Raw genomic sequence first — 18,944 nt, forward strand, 5'->3', positions numbered from 1 at the left:
TCATAGAGGAACTGGAAATACTTGTAAAATTAAAGGACCTCATTAGAGAAGAAACAGGAGATGAGAAATTTGCCCCAAGAATGTATCTTTCAAACTTAAGAAATCACTTAATGAATAAAAGTTGTATTTCTGTCAATTCTTATGTAATGTTCTATTATTCACTGTAACTTGGGGTTAGTCTTGTTACCAGACATGAATTTGTGATAAGCAATCTTCTCACAAATTGGGGGAGATTGTTGTACAAGACATGCATGTACCATAACAAGACTAAATCAAATTGACAACCCTAAGAATTAGTTGTAAGATAATCTAAATTTGTATTTTGTACTGTATTACTTGAGTCTGTAAAAATGTCAAAGATTAGACTGCAGTATTTTTCTGTAAACAGTCGCAAGCCTAAGAATAAACTCTGGAAGAAGATCAAGAAAACCATGCCTCATAAAAATTGTGAAGAAGCTTGGAGTTGAATAAATCTGTTTTGGGAAAAATATTCTAAGTCAAGATATCAACAAGTCAAAGATCAAGTCATATAGAGAAGTCATTCGAGAACTCCGGAATGACTTATCGAGAAGTCCAAAATAGCTTATAGAGAAGTCTCAGAGATATCGACAATCCAAATGAAGACATGAAGATTGGAGATATCGACAAGTCATTCATGCATTAGAGAACTCAGAGATATCGACAAGCCAAATGAAGAGGTGAAGATTGGAGATGTCAACAAGTCAAATTCTCATTAGAGATATCAGAGATATCGACAAGTCATTTCTACATCCAGAAGTTGGGAGACCTCGACAAGCCAAAGTTCACTTATAGAGAACTCAGAGACCTCGACAAGTCAAACATTTATAGAGAACTAAGAGATCTTGATAAGCCATTAAACTTATCGAGATGTCAGTTTTCTATAGTTCAAACTGGAGATCTCGATATAAACCTCAAGTACAGAATGCAGACCAGTTAAAGATCCAAGATTATCACTCAAAAAACAAATCAATCATTGATTTGAAAAGTCTAGAAAAGCGGCTTGAAGAGTACAAGATCAAAGTCCAAGATTAACTGACAAAGGAAAGTCACAGACATGCGCGATTTGCAAAGATATACTAGGACAGAAACGGAAAGCTTTAGATAACTTAAAGTGGGCTTTAGTACATGCTATTGCATGATGTGTAAAACCTGTGTTTACTGAGCTATAAAGTAAACACTGGTCCTTTGTTTTTAAGTGTAGCAAACAGATCTATATTTTCGTGTAACTCTCTCAAGAAAGAAGTTGAGTTCTTTATCAACAAAGAAACTAAAAATTTGTAGCAAGACATACTTGATTTTAATACAAAATTAAGTGAGTTTTGAAGATACTGTATTTATGTGCATGTTTATTAATTATGTTTAAACACTCTATCTCTACAAAATAAACTGATTTGCTTAACATGTCCAAAATAGTTTAAAAAACTTAAAAATAATCAAAAACACATTCACCCTCCCCCTATGTTGTATTCATTACCTAACAGTGAAGAATAAAGTTTGAAGACTTTCAGGGTTTCAGAAGTGTTGAAGATTCAGTGTAAAAGTGCCACCAGAAGATTTCAATGTATTAGCATTGAATGAAGATAGACAGTGTTTGAAGTTTAGGAATCTGAAGAATTGAAGAGAGGGTATAGAAAAAATTTAAAAGAATACAGCTACAGTCCTAAAATTATACTCGCTGGCAGGAGTTTATTTATATGATCAAGCGCCAGTAAAGATCAGTGAGTGAATTGTTCAAGATTGTAGTAACAATGAAGACGTTGTCTAACTACAAGAAAAAATTCCATTGAAAGTACATTTTTTATTGACCGTTGGTGTTCGAAGCGATAAAGTTGTTGCAGGCTTAACAATGTAATCAAGGATATAATACGAAATCCTGAATCGATATTAGTCGTCTGTGAATTAGACTAGTTGCACTAGGCGTCAGCAGTTCGTGAAAGGAATTTGAGTATTATCATTAGAAGAATTGTTAAGTGAGGATTCGTATCTAGATATGAAGGATTGTTGGTTTATACGAAGACTCATAGCGAAGATTTGAAGACATGACATCCTAAGAATTGCAATACTCTACAGAAACTAATTCAAAGTAATCACTACCTTGTAGTGGGAGTCACCATGGCCAGTGTATTGATACAGTTCAATATATCAGCACAGGAATTGGTTTTAACTTAGTAGGAGCATCAAAGAAGAAGCTAGAGAAGATTCTAACTCCAAAAGTGTTTGTTTATTACAAGGAATGCTCTAGTCACAACTTAGATTGTTTATAAGTCAAGAAACATTCTAAGGCACTAAGTTGTTACTACTAGCATTCCTAGTACTAAAGGAGTCGCCACTTAGAATAATTTAAAAAGGAAATGCATGCATGTGACCATGGCCCACAAAGTAGAATTTCAAGGGCTTCAAGGATTATACCACTGGCAACTTAGAATAAATTCTAAGTTAAGGAATGCTACCAGGGAATATGCCTCGCCACTTAGCCACAGTCGTTTACTTGATATAAACCTCAAGTACAGAATGCAGACCAGTTAAAGATCCAAGATTATCAATCAAAAAACAAATCAATCATTGATTTGAAAAGTCTAGAAAAGCGGCTTGAAGAGTACAAGATCAAAGTCCAAGATTAACTGACAAAGGAAAGTCACAGACATGCGCGATTTGCAAAGATATACTAGGACAGACGCGGAAAGCTTTAGATAACTTAAAGTGGGCTTTAGTACATGCTATTGCATGATGTGTACAACCTGTGTTTACTGAGCTATAAAGTAAACACTGGTCCTTTGTTTTTAAGTGTAGCAAACAGATCTATATTTTCTTGTAACTCTCTCAAGAAAGAAGTTGAGTTCTTTATCAACAAAGAACCTAGAAATTTGTAGCAAGACATACTTGATTTTAATACAAAATTAAGTGAGTTTTGAAGATACTGTATTTATGTGAATGTTTATTAATTATGTTTAAACACTCTATCTCTACAAAATAAACTGATTTGCTTAACATATCCAAAATAGTTTAAAAAGCTTAAAAATAATCAAAAACACATTCACCCCACCCCCTATGTTGTATTCATTACCTAACAGTGAAGAAAAGTTTGAAGACTTTCAGGGTTTCAGAAGTATTGAAGATTCAGTGTAAAAGTGCCACCAGAAGATTTCAATGTATTAGCATTGAATGAAGATAGACAGTGTTTGAAGTTTAGGAATCTGCAGAATTGAAGACAGGGTATAGAAAAAATTTAAAAGAATACAGCTACAGTCCTAAAATTATACTCACTGACAGGAGTTTATTTATATGATCAAGCGCCAGTAAAGATCAGTGAGTGAATTGTTCAAGATTGTAGTAACAATGAAGACGTTGTCTAACTACAAGAAAAAATTTCATTGAAAGTACATTTTTTATTGACCGTTGGTGTTCGAAGCGATAAAGTTGTTGCAGGCTTAACAAAGTAATCAAGGATATAATACGGAATCCTGAATCGATATTAGTCGTCTGTGAATTAGACTAGTTGCACTAGGCGTCAGCAGTTCGTGAAAGGAATTTGAGTATTATCATTAGAAGAATTGTTAAGTGAGGATTCGTATCTAGATATGAAGGATTGTTGGTTTATACGAAGACTCATAGAGAAGACTTGAAGACATGACAGCCTAAGAATTGCAATGCTCTACAGAAACTAATTCAAAGTAATCACTACCTTGTAGTGGGAGTCACCATGGCCAGTGTATTGATACAGTTCAATATATCAGTACAGGAATTGGTTTTAACTTAGTAGGAGCATCAAAGAAGAAGCTAGAGCAGATTCTAACTCCAAAAGTGTTTGTTTATTACAAGGAATGCTCTAGTCACAACTTAGATTGTTTATAAGTCAAGAAACATTCTAAGGCACTAAGTTGTTACTACTAGCATTCCTAGTACTAAAGGAGTCGCCACTTAGAATAATTTAAAAAGGAAATGCATGCATGTGACCATGGCCCACAAAGTAGTATTTCAAGGGCTTCAAGGATTATACCACTGGAAACTTAGAATAAATTCTAAGTTAAGGAATGCTACCAGGGAATATGCCTCGCCACTTAGCCACAGCCGTGCCTGAGGGTGTGCAAGTGGTGTCACCGCACAGGGCCCTCAAATATGAGAGGGCGCATTTTTCTATATACAGGTGTATATATATATGTATACTAAAATATGAAAAAGAATGTCTAGTAAAAAATATAATTTTTTAATGTTAAAAATTTGTAAATGAAAAATAATTGAAAAATATTATCATTTAAATAATTCTAAATTATTATCTTGAATAAGTCATATTAATTCTAAAAATACTAAAATAAAAATTATTTAAAAACAAAAATTACATTGTAAATCACCATTAATGCGTCAGTTTGACAAGATAAGTTACTACATTTAACGAAAAGTTTATAGTTAACGAATATAATTATATATAATTAATTTTTATTGGTGACAATATATATATTATTATGTCATTCAAATAATGACTCAAATTTCAGGTATATTATTCATCTTAAAAATATCCATTTTTAATGTATATATTATATGAAACAAGCCAATTTAATATAAAATAAATTAAATAATGGGTTGAAGAGATATAAATTACAAGTTTCTGAATAAATTAGTTTTTATTTGACTATTTTTTCGTTTATCAATATTATATCTTACTTTTTTATAAAATAATATATTATAAGTCATATGTATAACTTATCTCTTTAAGATAAATATTTAATTTCTAAAATATAGCATAACATATTAAAATTTACATGTATAATTATTTTTTAGTTAATTTTGATTATGTAATAAAATTACTTTTTGTACTTTAATTATTATATTTTGTTTATAAACTTTAGTTTCTTTATTATTTCATGTAATTTTTTTAAAAAAAAATTAGTAGGCCACTTTTTAGATTTTGAATAGGGCACTTAAAATCTCAGGCACGGCTCTGCACTTAGCCACACTAGGGCTTCAAGGCTCGCAAGTTAGCATACATAGTTGCTAGTGAGGCCGCAACTTAGCATTGGAATGCAAGGGTGATGTTTTTAGAAGAACAAGGATCGCAAGTGACATTGAACTTCCTTGTAATCGCCAGTTAGAGTTCAAGTGCACCCTAGATAGCTCTTGCTCGCAAGTAAGCTTCCAGAGGGGTACTATGAGTCGCCACATGGGCACACAAGGGTTCTAGTACGTAACTCAGACTTACCTTGTGTCCTAGGTCGCAACTAAGAGAAAATAAACTAAGGCAACTCTCTTGAATCACTCATGATCGCAAGTAAAGATGCAAGGAAGTCCTTATGGTTGTAACTCATTTGTTCCTTGAATAAACTAAGTTCTAAAACTGTCTAGTAGGCCCAAGGAAATGAAGAAAAGCTCACTGGTTGCAAGTCATCTCTCATCCAGACTTTATTGAATTCTATCATTTGATTTATGTGATAAACAATTGGCCAAGTATTTCAAAGTGATATTTAGTCTACACAACAGATTCATAAGAATTAACAATCATTAATTTTTCTGTTTATCTTCTTCTCTAATGAGAGCTGATAAAACAAGAAATAAAGAGATACATAGAATTTCAAGCACATTGTATAACCGATAAACTTCTCACCGGATAAATGTTATAATGCCCCATTCAAATGTCGTATATTATTTAAGGGCATTATAATCGTTACCCGGTAATTAAATCCTTCAATAAATAATTGCAGATCTTGTATAGGATTTGATTTGTAAATCTTTATAAAAGCAAGAACATTGTTATTCGTGAATTGTAACCGGTTAATTTATTAATCGGAGTGTAGCAACACCCTTGAGGATTTAGATATGAATATTGTTAGATATATTTGATAATATCATGACTAATATGTTTTATGTTTAGCTTTCAGATCTTGTGTGAACAGGATAGATCAGTACTTATACTAGAAGTCAGGACTTAAGGATATCAGTACTTATATTATCAGGAGATAATCATCAGAAGATAGATATCAGAACTTAAGTGCTGAAGGACAATCAGATAAGGACAGTAGCTGATTAAAGGAAAGAAGATCGAGATAAACATAAGAAGAGATATGCATGAAGAAGGAATTCCGTGAAGAATGGAATACTTGGAATAGAAGATATCTGATTGATATATTTTAGGAAGCAGAATTATATTCCATATCAATTAGCGATTATCTTGTAACTGTGTAGTATATAAACACAGGCATAGGGTTTACACTATAAGTGTTATCATTATCGAATTTATTATTCTATATAACCCTAGCAGCTCTCGTGATATTTGTTCATCACTGGGAGGTAATAGTTCCATACTGTAACAGAGTTTATTGTTTCAATAAAGTTTGTTTTATGTTACTTAAGTTCTTTAAGTTCGATTTGAGTGTACTATACACTGTATTCAACCCCTCTACAGTGTGTGTGTGACCTAACAATTGGTATCAGAGCCTATCTGTTAACATACATACAGTTAAAGATCCAAACACAATCATGTCGGACACAGAAACTCCAACTAAGCCTACTAAAACTGAGGAACCACCGAAGACACAAATTCAGAGTCGGTATGAGACCATCAGAGTCCCCATACTGAGACCATCTGAATATCCCATATGGAAGGTAAGGATGACCATGTTCCTGGAAGCAACAGATCCAGAATACCTTGATAGAATCAAGGAAGGTCCTCACAAACCAACCAAACTCGCTGTTGCAGTTGCAGGTGAAGCAGCAATGACCGTACCAAAGGAGAAGAGTGATTATACTGCTGAGGACATAGCATCAATTGCTAAGGATGCTAAGGTACGACACTTACTGCATAGTGCCATTGATAATGTAATGTCAAACAGGGTAATCAACTGCAAGACTGCTAAGGAGATATAGGATGCTCTGGAAACAAGATGTCAGGGAACTGACACAATTAAGAAGAACAGGAAGACAATACTCACTCAAGAGTATGAACACTTTGACTCAAAGACTAATGAGTCATTGAATGATTTATATGATAGATTTGTCAAACTTTTGAATGATTTGTCACTGGTTGATAAAGAGTATGATCTTGAAGATTCAAACCTTAAGTTCCTGTTAGTTCTTCCTGAATGCTGGGATTTGAAGGCAACAACAATAAGAGACAACTACAATCTTGATGAAATAACTCTTGACAAAATCTATGGAATGCTCAAGACACACGAGCTGGAGATGGAACAAAGAAGCAAGAGGAAAGGAGGAAAGTCAAGGACAGTTGCTCTTAAGGCTGAAGAAGAATTCCCCAAAGCAGCTTCCTCAAAGAAAGACAAGGGTAAAGCTCTTTTCATAAAGTCTGATACCGAGTCATCAAGTTCTGAGAGTGATGATGACTCAGATTCTGAAAGCTTGCCTGAGACTGATGCTGATGAGGAGATGATGAAGCTGTGTGCTCTTATGGTGAAAGGAATCACAAAGATTGCATACAGGAAGTTCAGGAAGGGAAAGAAGTTTTCCAGGAAAAGCATAAGTTCTGATAAGAAGAATTTCAGAAGATCTGAAGGCAGAGGAGGAAAGTCTGACAGAGGAGATTACACCAATGTTAAATGCTATAACTGTGGTGAGAAAGGCCACATATCTCCTGACTGCAAGAAGGTAAAGGGTGACAGAGGCAAGGCTCTTGTCACAAAGCAGAAAAGCTGGACAGACACTTCAGACTCTGAAAGTGAGGAGAACTATGCATTGATGGCAAATGCTGATAAAGAAAGTGCTGAGAGCAGTTCTGAAGCTGCTGAAACAAAGGTACCTCAGACTACTTATGCTTTTCATACTGATGATATTAATGAGTTGAGAAGATATCTTAAAACCATGTTTGTTAGTTATAGAGATCAAACCTTAACATGTGAAAGATTAACTTCTGAAAATCTTGTTTTTAAGAAAAGAAATGATTTCTTAGAAAAAGAGTTAGTTATATTTCATCAAACTCAGAAGGATAGAGATGATGCTTTTTATGTTAGGGATGAAGTGCTAAAAATGAATGAATCTCTAAAAACTGAGTTAGAAAAGGAAAGAGAGATAATCAGGACTTGGACTAACTCTGGCAGAACAACTCAAAATTTGCTTAAGTAGTGAAAATTGGAAAGAGGGCTTAGGTTATGGAGAAAATAAGAATGATAAAGGAACTGAAGAAATTAAGCCTGTTGTTAAGCAAAAGCCAAAGTTAAAACCTGTTAAGTTTGTAACTATAAAGTCTGATAATGAGAAATCAGAAGTTAAAGAGGAATTAACTTCTGACAAACTAAAACAGGAAAAGACAGCTGAAGTAAACATAGGCTTAATGACAAAGAAGCAGCTTAAGCATAAGCTGAAAGATGTCAAGAATGCAAACAAGGTAAAATCACCTAGGAAAAATAGGAATGGAAAGGAAGGTGTGAATAAAAGTAATGATTATAAACCTGTTCCTGATGCTCCTAGGAAAATATGTCATAACTGTGGAAGTTCTAACCATCTGGCTTCTTTTTGCAGGAAAAATAAGAATATTAACTCCTTACCTTCAAAATCAGGAGTTAAGAGTCAGTCAGTTAGATACAAACCACAAAATCCTTGTTTTCATTGTGGTAGTTTATGGCATTCCATTTATACTTGTAAGGAATATCATAGTTTGTACTATGATTATTATCAAATAAAACCTTCTTTGAAGAAAGTTTCCATTGTTCCTTCTAGTATAAATTCTGATTCAAAGTCTGATAATGTAAATTCTAATAAGAAAAATGTTAACATAAACTCTGATGCTAAATCCGCTGCAAATGTTAACAAACTTAATAAGGCCAAAGGATCCAAGCAAGTCTGGGTCCTTAAAACTAATAATTAGTGGTCTTTATGATTGCAGGGCAACAGGAAAAATATTCTAGTTCTGGACAGTGGATGTTCAGGACATATGACTGGAAATAAGGCCCTGCTATCAGACTTTGTGGAGAAAGTTGGCCCAAGTGTTTCTTATGGAAATGGCAACATTGGAAAAACATTGGGATATGGCAATATCAATCTTGGTAATGTCATCATTAAAGAAGTAGCTCTGGTCTCAGGACTTAAACACAACCTACTGAGTATAAGTCAAATCTGTGACAGAGGTTATCATGTTGATTTCTTTGAAGAACACTGTGAAGTTTGTGAGTAAATCTAAAGGTAAAGTTGTTCTGAAAGGATACAGACGTGGTAACATTTATGAAGCTAAGCTTTCAACAAGTACTGATGGCTCTGCAATCTGTCTGTTAAGTAGAGCATCAATTGAAGAAAGCTGGAATTGGCATAAGAAACTCTCTCATTTAAATTTCAACAATATAAATGAACTGGTCAAAAAAGATCTTGTGAGAGGATTGCCAAACACAGTATTTGCTCCTGATGGTCTTTGTGATTCATGTCAGAAAGCCAAACAAAGAAAATCTTCATTCAAGAGCAAGACTGAATCATCAATTCTTGAGCCTTATCATCTTATACATGTTGATCTATTTGGTCCAGTAAATGTCATGTCTATTGCAAAGAAGAAGTATGCGTTGGTCATAGTGGATGAGTTCACCAGATACACATGGGTGTATTTCTTGCACACAAAAAGTGAAACTGCATCTATCTTGATTGATCATGTCAAACAGCTGGATAAAATGATCAAAGATTCTGTGAAAATTTTAAGGAGTGATAATGGCACTGAGTTCAAGAATTTGATAATGGAAGAGTTCTGCAAAAGCCATAGAATAAAGCAGGAATTTTCTGCTCCTGGAACTCCACAGCAAAATGGGGTTGTTGAAAGGAAGAATAGAACTCTCATTGAAGCTGCACGTACAATGCTTGAAGAAGCAAAGCTTCCAACCTATTTCTGGGCTGAAGCTGTGCAGACTGCTTGTTTTACTCAAAATACAACACTCATTAACAAGCATGGAAAAACACCATATGAGATGGTGAAGAAAAAGAAGCCAAATCTGAAATATTTTCATGTATTTGGATGCAAGTGTTTTGTTCTCAAGACTCATCCTGAACAGCTATCAAAGTTTGATCTAAAAACTGATGAAGGAATCTTTGTTGGATATCCATTTTCCACAAAAGCCTTCAGAGTCTATAATTTGAGAACAAAAGTGGTCATGGAATCTATCAATGTCTCTTTTGATGACAAGAAGATCACTGGTCTTAAAGATTTCGTTGACCATGATCAGCTGAGATTTGAAAATGAAGACTCATATTCTGATACTGAAAATCCTGACAGTCTAAGTCCTGATACTACAAACTCTGACGGATTAAACTCTGATGTTATTGAAACTGTGGTGAGTACGTTAAAGGAAGATGCACCTATGCAGGGGGAGCATACTCAAGATCCTACCACATCTCAAGAAACATCAGAACATGCAGCTGGCTCTTCAAGTTCTGATTCGTCAAGTTCTGATAAGCCAAGTTCTGATAGTGCTGAAAATCTAAATACTGAATAATCCAACTCAGAGAGCATAGTTTCAGGGGGAGCATCAGAAAATGAAAATGAAGATAGCATGAATCATGGGGGAGCATCCAATTCTAGAGAAAACATTCCATCTGCAAGGAAGTGGACAAAATCACATACACCTGATTTGATAATTGGAAATCCTGATGCAGGTGTCAGAACTAGAACAGGTACTTCAAATGAGTGTCTATACAATTCTTTTCTCTCTCAGACTGAGCCAAAGAAAGTAGAAGAAGCTCTTCAAGATGCTGATTGGGTGCAAGCAATGCAGGAAGAGTTGAATGAATTTGAAAGAAACAAAGTCTGGACCCCAGTGCCAAGACCAAAGAATAGATCTGTTGTTGGTACAAAGTGGGTATTCAGAAACAAAACTGACAGTGATGGCATAATTACAAGGAATAAGGCAAGGCTGGTTGCAAAAGGATATTCTCAACAGGAGGGAATTGATTATGATGAAACATTTGCACCAGTTACTAGGTTAGAAGCCATAAGGATATTTTTGGCTTATGCTGCTCACAAAAAGTTTACTGTCTTTCAAATGGATGTGAAAAGTGCTTTTCTCAATGGAGAATTGGAGGAAGGGGTATATGTTGAACAACCTCCAGGTTTTGTAGATACCAAACATCCAGATTATGTCTACAGGCTTGATAAAGCACTTTATGGACTTAAGCAAGCTCCTAGAGCATGGTATGAGACTTTAGCTCAGTTTCTTCTGGAAAGTGGATTCAACAGAGGGACAATAGACAAAACACTGTTCTACCTCAACCATGGAAAGGACTTACTTCTGGTCCAGATTTATGTTGATGATATCATTTTTGGATCTACAAATGACAAACTTTGCAAGAAGTTTGCCAAACTAATGCAGTCAAGATATCAGATGAGTATGATGGGGGAACTTAGCTATTTTCTGGGCCTTCAAGTCAAGCAGAATGAGGAAGGCACTTTTATTTGTCAAACCAAGTACACCAGAAACTTGCTAAAGAAATTTGGAATGCAAGATTGTTCAAGTGCATCCACTCCTATGGCCACTGCAACAAAACTGGATAAGGATACCGGTAAATCAGTAGATATTACTGACTACAGAGGTATGATTGGCTCTCTACTCTATCTAACTGCTAGTAGACCTGATATCATGTATGCTACCTGTCTTTGTGCAAGATTTCAAGCAGATCCAAGAGAACCTCACTTAACAGCTGTAAAAAGAATCTTTAAGTATCATAAAGGAACAGCTGCTCTGGGATTATGGTATCCTAGAGAATCAGATTTTAAACTAATAGGTTACTCAGATGCAGATTTTGCAGGTTGCAAAATTGACAGGAAAAGCACAAGTGGAAGCTGCCAATTTCTTGGAGGCAGATTGGTTTCTTGGTACAGTAAGAAACAAAAGTCAATTTCCACATCAACTGCAGAAGCAGAGTATATTGCTGCAGGAAGCTGTTGTGAACAGATTCTTTGGATGAAGAATCAGTTACTGGATTATGGGTTAAAATATTTCAAAATCCCTATTTACTGTGATAATCAAAGTGCTATTGTTATGACAGGTAATCCAGTTCAACACTCTATGACAAAGCACATCAGCATCAGGTACCACTTCATCAGGGAACATGTGGATGAAGGTACAGTGGAATTGCATTTTGTTCCCACCGATCAACAACTAGCAGATATCTTCACAAAACCACTGTGTGAAGCTATTTTTACAAGATTGGTAAATGAACTTGGAATGGTTTCAGGTTCTTTCTCTAAATCTGCTTAGTCTTGTTCTGTGTTATCAGACTTTATGCTCAGTATTTACAGAATTAATCTCATTGTATATTTTGTGCTTAATTGATACATGTCTTTAAGTACTGACTGTTGTCTGATATATGTTTCTAAACTCTGATAAGTGATATGTCTGTTTCAGTAATTATTCAATCCTATGAGGATAACTGTGCTAGATACTGACCTAGTAGTCTTAAATAAACAAATGATTCCATGGAAGAAGTAATTATTTCAGTGGAAATCTTATGACACTAGCAAATTCTGATAACTGAGCTTAGTTCAGTTCACTTTGTATATCTTATTACTAAGTCACAAATTAGAATAATGCTACTCATCTGTTAAGTTCTGATACTAGTAAAACTGCTGAATGTACTAAGTTCTGATAAATCTCCCTTATCAAAAGAAAAAGCAAAAAGATTAAAGAATAAAATCAGGTACTCCTTTGAGATCTAGAGTAAAAATGTGGAAGGGACGACCCAAGTGCATTGCTGGTATTAAGTAAATATGCATTAGAAAAGCAAAATATTTTATTGGTGACTTTTCACACTCTATAATTACTGGAGAAATACTCTGATAATAGCATAAATTCTAATAAACAGTCGTGACTCACTTACACTAAGAAGCCACTGTAAAATAGAATTTCAAAAGATGCATAAAATGAGCACAAAACAGTTGAGGTGGACTCAAGCATGAACTCATTCATCAGTAGGTTTTAGGACAATGACAGATCTTTAGCAAAATTTTAGTTTTGCCTTATTTCTAAGATATACTGAAGTGAATCAGACTTTACTCTTTGTCTGTTTTTAGCTTAATGCACACACTAATCACTCCATCTGAATGATGAAAATTTCTGTGGTGGTCTATGTTATTTTAGATAAACAGTCATTGTGTCATTATTGCATAAATTCTGAGGACAAGTTCTAAGTTACACGTCCTGATAATTAAGTTCTGACGTTCATAACTCAGAACTTGTATGAGTATTTACTAAGATGGGCATTCCATTTTTCGAGTTAAGAAATTATGTTCTGATGACTGTTAAGTTCTGGTATAGGTCTAAGTTCTGATTTGTCAGTCTAATCCTTTACTTGGCTTATCTTTGAATAAAATTTGATAACAGTCTCAGTTTGTACTCGAATATGTTGAAGTGGAAGATTAATAGTCACTATGATTAGGATTAATGGTTTTGTACTTGGACAGTCCACTGTTTCTTGTGTCTTGTGCGGTCTAGACCATGATTCCTCTTTCCAATGACTGTTATTCTTTTTCAAAGTATAGGGAGACGAGGTAGAATTAATTCTACCTGTCAGCATTAAATATCTTTGCGTCTCTTGGTATTTTCTTGCCTATATAAGCAACCACTTCACATCAGTCTTTCCATCACATTCTTCTCACACACTTATCCTCCTTCTTCTGTCAAAAACACAATGGTTCGATACAACATGTTTTTGAACACACAAACCTTCACAATGGAGCTCAGTTGTGCCGAGTGGCAGCAGGAGTGGCATATAACAGCCATTCCTGAGGAGATCTGGGACTCTGTCCCACAGGAGGTGCTGGCTCACCTTCTATTCTTCGAGATGGATTATCATCGCCATCTGGAGCGCCTGGAGGAGGAAAGGCGGGAAGCTATCCGTCAGCAAGAGCGAATCATACGACTCGCCATCTTGTTCGTCGAAGATAGGAAGAGGAAGATGACTTAATCTTGTCTTCTTCCTGTTCTTCTTCATCCTCAGCTTTGTCAGGCTTCTTAGCCAGGACTAAAGCTGTTGATGTTAGGATTAGAAGCTTAGGGAAAATCTTGTATAAGTATTGATGTAATTTCCATTTCATAAATGTATTGACTTGATATATTAATGAAAACTATTTTTACTTCAAGATTGTGTCTCTGAGTTATTTTATCTTGTGTTGATAAATCCTGATTGATATTCTGATGACCATTTAAATTGTACTTTTAGTTAAGTTCTGATTCTCTGTCAGTACTTATTCATCGACATTATCTCGGTCATTTTTAACATGATTTATTTTCAGAATATTAATGTTGCAGTGACAAATAATTCAATCAGTGATAACGGGTTAAAATTTGAATTGTTTCCCTTGATAAATGAAACAGTTTTTCCTTGAAACTCGGCAAATGGGTAAGTCATGATTACTGTTTTCTCGAGCCCAGTAACTATCTGTTATTACTGCATGTCTGACAGGTGTCCAACGGTAATATTTTTTTATATAAGTACAGCAGAGAGAAGATTTCTTTAATCTTTTTAATTTCTTCATCTTCTATCTTTCTTCTTACTTTTACTCTCCTTCACTTTACTATTTCCGTTGTTTTCATACAGATATTATATCAAACACCTATCAGGCATACTTAACTCTAAATTTTTCACATGGCACCAAAGGATTTAATCATTGATGGAGCTAAGTTTGTTCCAAACAACTATGCTGTAATTCTTGATCATGCTGAAGCTCCATCTGAATTGCACTTTGTGCAAGATCTTCTTGCACATAGTGAGGTTGGGTACGCCTTAACTCAGCCTGAATTATTTTCAAGTCAACAAGTTCTGAGGTTCTGGAGGACTGGCGTTTTTGATGATGGTGGTAACCGTGGAACTCCCAGTATTATCTTCCAAGTGGGTGATTCATCTTTTGTAGTCACTCCTGGTACATTACGCAGGGCTTTACATCTTCTAGAGGATTGTACTTTCTCACTTCCAGAGGACTCAGCCCTTAGGGAGTTTATGGCTGCATTGGGATATGAAAAGAGTCTGACGAAACTTGGACAGTTGAAATGGGCTAATATCAGAAGATAATGGAGTTTCTTCTTTGATTGCATCACCAAAGCTTTTGGAAATAAATGTTCAAATTTTGATGATATTCCCATTATGAGTCAGCACATCGGGTATGCAATTATCAATCAAACTCATTTTGATTTTGCAACTGCTTTAATTGGTTTTATTGGGGATAGGATGACAGAGGATCGAGATGTTGTTTATTTTGCTAGATTCTGTCAACTTATTTACACTTATTGTACTGATGAACCTCAGTTAGTCAGCACCCAAACCCCACCTTTTAAGGTTGCAAAACTGTACTTTAATGATCTGGTAAATGCTGATACTAAGAAGAAAATGGTTAGACCATTACAGATTCCTAAGTCTGTAAAACAGATCCTGGTAAATGCTGATCCTGATACCTATAGATCTGTTTACTCTGATGTTCAACCACTTCCAACCACCCAAAATCCATCAACCTCAGTACCTACCTCTCATTCTACTCAACCTACCCTCAGAACTTATCTCAAATCCTATCTCTCCACTTCACAGACTGCTCAACCTTCTTCTTCAGTACCTACTGTGAAGCCTACATCCTCTAAGCCAAAGAGAACAAAGACTGTTCCTCAAACACCTCAAAAGAGGAGGAGAATTACTTTGAGAGATGAATCAGATTCTGAGGATCAGATTCCTTCTTCAGAACCTGTGGTAGATGAAGCTGAGAAGGCAACTTCTCAGAAGGATTCTGCAATTGGGGGTTCTAGGATTTTCAAGAGGCTTAGATGTATGACAGTTCCTGAAACTCCCAAGGAATCCAAATCAACAAGGAAGTACAAGAAACAGAGGGCACAAAGGCCAGTTTCAGATGATGAGGAGGAAGCAGCTAAGGAAGGGGATCAGGAATCTCTGATCTCACAAGACAAGGAATTTGCTCCAGTCACTTCTTCTCCATCAACTCCATCTCAGGAAGTTGTATCTGACACGGCTAATTCACCTTCTGTGTCTCTTGTTGATCCAGGCACAAGTGCTGAAATTGATATTCAGAACCTGGTTGTGCCTGAAATACTTTTCTTAGAAGCTCCAACAGCAAATAATCCTTCCACAACACCTGTTACTGATGCTGTTCAAACTCCTGAGTTATCACCAACACCTTCTCTGCATCAAGATGCTGATGATCAGATTTTAGGTGAGCATCAGGATATGGCTGTTGATCAGAACTTAGTATCAGATCAGCAATTAGAGGATGCTGAAGCCTCCATTGCTACTCACACTGTTGTCTTATCAGAAGATACTGATTCTCTAAGTTCTGATGCTGCAAATGTTGGAGATACTGGTGAGGCTGCTACAACTGTAGATGCTGATGAAGCAGGTCCTTCAGGACATACTCCTCCACTGACTCTTCCTAAGTCTGAACTGGTAAAGGAGTTTGTTATCAGGGATGCACCAGTACCTTGGAGTGAAACTCCTGCAGGTCAGGAGTGGACTAAGGAATGGAACTCAGTTTCATGTGTTCCAAATGCTTTACATCTTGCTGAGCACTTGACTAAAGTTGATGAAATGTTACATTCTGATGATTTTAAAACCCAGCTTAGAGTCACTGCATTGAGTACTAAACATCTACAAGGTCTTCATTCCAACACTCATGCAGAGCTACACAAGATTCAGGAGAACTTTATCAAACAGGACCAAGTTTGGAAAATTGATAAGAAAAAGTTCTTACAACCTACCATTGACAGGGTTGCTTATATTGAGAAAACTCAAGAGAAGCAACAAGCTCAGATTGATCAAATTCTGACAAATCAAGCTTCTCAGCAATCGCAACTTACTGAAATCCAGACCTCAGTGGAACTACTTATCTCTCTTTTATTACCTGCTGATGCCAAAAAGGGGGAGAAGGTAATTAAGTCCAAATGCAAAATCAATAAGACACTGCAAGGAAAGGATGATGGAAAAGATGACCAAGGAAACTCTGGAATGGGTAGTGGTCATAGTCAAGGTAGAAAGTTTACATCAAGACAAGCTAGTCACAGAATAAGTTCTGATACTGGGAAAAGAATAAGTTCTGCTGCTGGTAAAAGGATAAGTTCTGATGAACTTCTAGATCTTGATGAGGAAATGTCAAGACAGTTATTTCTTCAAGAAAATCCAGGGATGGACTTGGAAAGTTTAAAGGAATAAGAAGCCAGACTTAAATCAGAGAAAGTCACATCTAAATCTGAAGCTTCTGGTAAAAAGTTACTTCCAAAACCTAAAGGCATTGTGATCAAAGAAAGGATACATACTGAAGAAATTTTGGCTAGATCACAACCACAGATAGATCCAAGATCCAAGGGTAAAGAAAAGGTTGGTGAACCTATCAAGCCTTATGTACCTCCTGAGGAAGAAGAAATTACTGATGGAAAAGATGATCTTGCTCTGACTTCAAGAAAAGTTCTTAAAACAACCTCTGACATGGCTCAAGTTGTTCAGAGTCAAGAAATTGTAAGTTCTGATATTCAGAAGAAGCAAGTAACCTCTGACAGTGCTCAAGTTAACTTGATATCAGAAAATAGATCTAAAACACTCCTACCAGGATTCACTAAAGCAAAACAGACTCAATCTTTGAAGACTACTCCAAGTGGTTTTGAAGCAAGAGTAGTTACTGGAAAGGAAGCTAGAGATAAAACTGGATTGGGAAGTGCTGATGAAAGAAGAGTACACAATACTACCGATGATCCAACTTCCTTGAGTGAACCAGGTATTGGAGCAACTCCTGAGAGATTGAATCAACTGGAATCTGTACAGATGGTTTACCATACCTACTTGAAAGAATACATCATGTTGTATTTCATGACAGATGGTAGGGTTTATCATATAAGACAAAATGCCATTCCTTTGAAGTATTTTGAAGAATTGGAGCATGTACTTTTCTTACTTCAAGTGGATGACAGAATAACAGAGACTGCTGCAAACTACTTAAAAGAACAGATTCAGAGACAGAAAAGGCTTTATTCTGTTAAGTCTGACAGCAGATATGTTCCAAAGTACAGAGATCACAATGGTGATATTGTTGATATGAAGCCTAATACTGCACAGATCAGAACGTATCTTGGTATTAAGGGACTTGAATTCAATCTTGAATCTGACAAAGCTTATGTCATAAGACTAGATCAGGAGTTAAGGAAAGCAAAGATTAATGATCTCAGAGCTGCAATCTTTCAAACTGGTGAAGATGCTGCAGAGCTTAAAGGTGTTAAAAGGAGAATGATTGATGAACTAAGATATGCTGAGAAATGTTTGTTGAAGAACTATCTCAGAACAACTCCTGACATCAGAGAGATCAGAAGATGATGAAGCCAAGTCAAAGATCTACAACTGCTTAAATTCTGATATTTATACAGATTGAAGTTGTTATCAGAAGTTGAAATTGGTAAAACTTTAAGGACTGTAAGTTGTAGTTATCTAGTCTATTTCTCATGCATTTGTACTTAATGTTTTTGACATCATCAAATATCTGTTTAACTTGTATATTTTGTTAATTTACAAGTTGGGGGAGATTGTTAGATATATTTGATAATGTCATGACTAATATGTTTTATGTTTAGCTTTCAGATCTTGTGTGAACAGGATAGATCAGTACTTAACTGTTGATCAGTACTTATACTGGAAGTCAGGACTTAAGGATATCAGTACTTATATTATCAGGAGATAATCATCAGAAGATAGATATCAGAACTTAAGTGCTGAAGGACAATCAGATAAGGACAGTAGCTGATTAAAGGAAAGAAGATCGAGATAAACATAAGAAGAGATATGCATGAAGAAGGAATTCCGTGAAGAATGGAATACTTGGAATAGAAGATATCTGATTGATATATTTTAGGAAGCAGAATTATATTCCATATCAATTAGCGATTATCTTGTAACTGTGTAGTATATAAACACAGGCATAGGGTTTACACTATAAGTGTTATCATTATCGAAGTTATTATTCTATATAACCCTAG

The sequence above is a fragment of the Apium graveolens genome, chromosome 6, assembly GCF_009905375.1.
Source record: "Apium graveolens cultivar Ventura chromosome 6, ASM990537v1, whole genome shotgun sequence".
In the NCBI taxonomy this organism is placed as follows: Eukaryota; Viridiplantae; Streptophyta; class Magnoliopsida; order Apiales; family Apiaceae; genus Apium; species Apium graveolens.